Raw genomic sequence first — 3,835 nt, 5'->3', positions numbered from 1 at the left:
TAACTTCTGTGTATTGGCTCCTAGGTGGAAGAGTGGTAAGGGTGGGCAATGGGGGTCAAGTGACTTGCCCAGGGTCACACAGCTGGGAAGTGTCTGAAACCATATTTGAACCCAGAACCTCCTGTCTCTAGGCCTGACTCTCAATCCACTGAGCTACCCAGCCGCCCCTGTCAGTCTGTTTCAAAGGCAACTCTTTCAAAGTTTCATTGTATTGTATCCTACTCATTGTATTGGTCAGATTAGGAATAATGTCTCACAGAAGGATAGAACATTTCAGGGGGCTATAGTTTTCCCATCACTGGTCTAGGTCTATTTGGGCTGTTCTTTCTGCCTTTTCCCCAGTTTTCTTTAACATCATTTCTACTCCTCTATAAGTATAATTGGGACTACAGGGAGATCAGTATTAGAGATCAAATGAGACTATATTTGTAATGTGCTTAGCATAGTATCTGGCATGTAGTAGGTGCCACTTAAGTACTTGTTCCCTTCCCCTTCCCTTTTTCCTTCCCTCCAGAGTCTAAGATTGGTGGCCCATTGTTGGTTGTGAAATCACACACAGACACTCTCACGCACACAATTTGTAGTTATTGGTTGTTGTCCAATTTAATTTTTTGATTTATTTTTAAAACAACAACCCTTACTTTCCTTCTTAGAGTCAATGCTAAGTATTGGTTCCAAGGCAGAAGACTGCTAAGGGCTAGGCAATTGGAGTCAAGTGACTTGTCCAGGGTCATGCATCTAGTGTCTATGATACCAGATTTGAATCCAGGATCTCCCATCTCTAAACCTAGCTCTCTATCCATGGAGCTACCTAGCTTCCCACATCCTTCTGTTTTTATCTTTAAATGCCCTTGGCAAATAAGTCAATGTTTATTATGGAAAGTGCTTTTTAGATTCTTTTGTACTTCCTACATGTTAGCTGATTTATATTGTGAAATTCTGAATGGAATGATTATAGATGACAATTAAGTCCTTTTTTCCTTCAATTATCCATTTTTCATTCTCAATCATTTGTTTGAATAGATCAAGATTGAATTGTTTCTATAGAATGCCATATCTTCCTTAAGAAATGAGACTTCCTACCCATTTTTGAACAACTGGAATTTTTTCCTTTATGCTCAGGTAAAATTTGATTTTCTTTAACTTGTGCCCATTGCTCTTAGTTCTGACCCGAAAAGGGTTCTGACCTTAAAACAAACCTAATCCTTCTTCCACGTGGCACCTTTCAATGATTTGAGGCCACCTAACACGTACTTCCAACATATCCTCTCTTCTCAGCTTACCACTTCCTGTTCTTTCAACCAAGTAGTCAGCAATCAGTTATTAAGCATAGTCTGTGTTCTAGATACATGGTAGGCATGGGAGAAACAAAGAAACGAGTGAAACAGACCCAAAGAAGGATGCGCAAGATATATGCAAAGAAATTCAAGATAATTTGGGAGGCAAGACAGGAAGTAACAGTGGAGGGATCAGAAGAGACCTTGTGGTGCTTCATCTGAGCTTTGAAGGAAGCTCAGGATTCTAAGCAGCAGAGGTGAGAAGGGAATGCATTTGAGGCAGGGGGCACAGCCAGAGCAAAGACATGACAAGAGTAGAGTGTAAAAAAAACATTGAATTTGGAGTCAAAGCCATTACTGATTTCAGGTGACAGTTTTAAATCTTGTTACTCTGCCCATTGAGGTAACTAGGTAGAATAATGGATAATGTGCTGAGCCTGAAGTCAAGAAGCCTCATCCTCCTGAGTTCAAATCTGGCCTCGGTCACAGTTATGTGACCCTGGGCAAGTCACTTAACCCTGTTTACCTTAGTTTCCTCATAAGAAGAATGAGCTGGAGAAGGAAATGTCAAACCACTCCAATCGTTTATTTGCCAAGAAATTCTAAATGGGGTCACAAAGAGCCGGACATGACTAAAAACAAAACAACAAATCATCCTGATTATCCTCCTTTGGATGTTTATTTATGTTCCTCCTAGGGATAGATTCCAGGGGAAGCTAGAGAGCATAGGTCTGGGTCACTGGATACCCTGGAAGAGACACTGACAGAGGGCTTTAAGTATTTCTTTTTTTTTTAACCCTTACCTTCCATCATAGATAGAATTAATACTGTGTATTGGTTCTAAGGCAGAAAGGTGATAAGGACTAGGCAATGGAGGGTAAGTGACTTACCCAGGGTCACACAGCTGGGAAGTATCTGAGACCAGATTTGAGCCCCAGACCTTCCTTCTCTAGGCCTGGCTCTCAATTCCCTGAGCCACTTAACTGACTCCACTTTAAGTATTTTTAAGACAAACTTTGCTTCCTTTAAATGTATGATATCAAAGGTCCTGAGTGTGAAAGTGAGAGGAGGGTAACAGCTCCAGAAATGCCGAAATGAAATAACCCCTTTCTTGCCTTTCAGAATTCAAGGGTACATTGAATACGACTTGTTTCTGAGGTTTTCCTCTAGACCTAGGGAACAGTCTAAGGAGGTGGAGGTGAGGGGGAGTCATTTCGCTGGAGTAAGGGTTCTTTGCTGTTGTTTTTCAGCTCACTTTACAGATGAGGAAACCAAGGCAAACAGGGTTATGTGATTTGTCCAGGGTCATGTAGCTAGTAAGGCTCTGAGGGCAGATTTGAACTCAGGGTAATGAGTCTTCCTAACTCCATGCCTCGCATTTTATTCACTGTGTCACCTACCTGTCCAGGGGGTTCTTAGTGAACTTTAAAAATTATATATTTTGATACTATATTTGAATATAATTGGCTTCCTTCGTAATCTTTTAGGTGTTTTATATTATGCATTTAAAATCTTTATTCTGGGGGCAGCTAAGTGGCTCATCAGACACAGAGCCAAGCCTGGAGACAAGATGTCCTGGGGTCAAATCTGACCTCAGATACTTCCTAGCCTTGTGACCCTGGACTAGTCACTTAACCCATGTTGCCTAGCCTTTACTGCTCTTCTACCTTAGAACTAATACACAGTATTGATTCTAAGATGGAAGATAAGGGTTTCAAAAAAATATTAATTATTGGCTCCAAGGCAGAAGAGCAGTAAGGGTTAGGCAGTGGGGGTTAAGTGACTTGCCCAGGGTTACACATAGGAAGTGTCTGAAGTCAAATTTGAACTCAGAGAGGGCAGCTGGTAGTTCAGTGGATTGAGAGCCAGACCTAGAGATAAGAGGTCCTAGGTTCAAACCTAGCCTCAGACACTTTCCAGCTGTGTGATCCTGGGCAAGTCACTTAACCCCCATTGCCTAGCCCTCACCACTCTTCTGTCTTGGAGCCAATACACAGTATTGACTCCAAGACGGAAGGTAAGGGTTTAAAAAAATTTTTTTTTTTACTCAGGACCTCTCATCTCTTGACCTGCCTGTCACAATAATTAGTAATGAATCTAAAATGGAAGGCAATTTTTTTTTTTAAAAATCGTTATTCAAAAAAATCTATAGGCTTCATTAGACAAAGGGATCCGCAACTCAAGAAGCCCTATGCTAACTACTTTATCATTCCTAGAAATTCGTTGCTAAAATATTGGGAAGGATGAGTCAGGGAGGAAGAAAGAGAAGCACTACAAAGTCACTCCATTACATACCTCCCGCCTTGACAGAAAAAAAGGCTCTGAGCTTTCTGATATATCTTCAGCACCTCCAAACCAAGGATTTGAGCAATTTTTAGAGTTCGGAGAATTGTGACATCCGGAAACCAAGAAACCACAAACTTAAAAAATACTCAGAACTATTAATACAGGAGGTCAGGGATCAAATTCTCTTTTTACCCAAGAATGTTACAGTTCTATGTTCTCCAAAGACAGCTTCTCATACCCTACTAATTCTCCCTACAATTAATGTTGGGAGG

Source organism: Gracilinanus agilis, chromosome 2, assembly GCF_016433145.1.
Source record: "Gracilinanus agilis isolate LMUSP501 chromosome 2, AgileGrace, whole genome shotgun sequence".
Classification (NCBI taxonomy): domain Eukaryota; kingdom Metazoa; phylum Chordata; class Mammalia; order Didelphimorphia; family Didelphidae; genus Gracilinanus; species Gracilinanus agilis.
Note: the sequence above shows the minus strand (reverse complement) of the source record.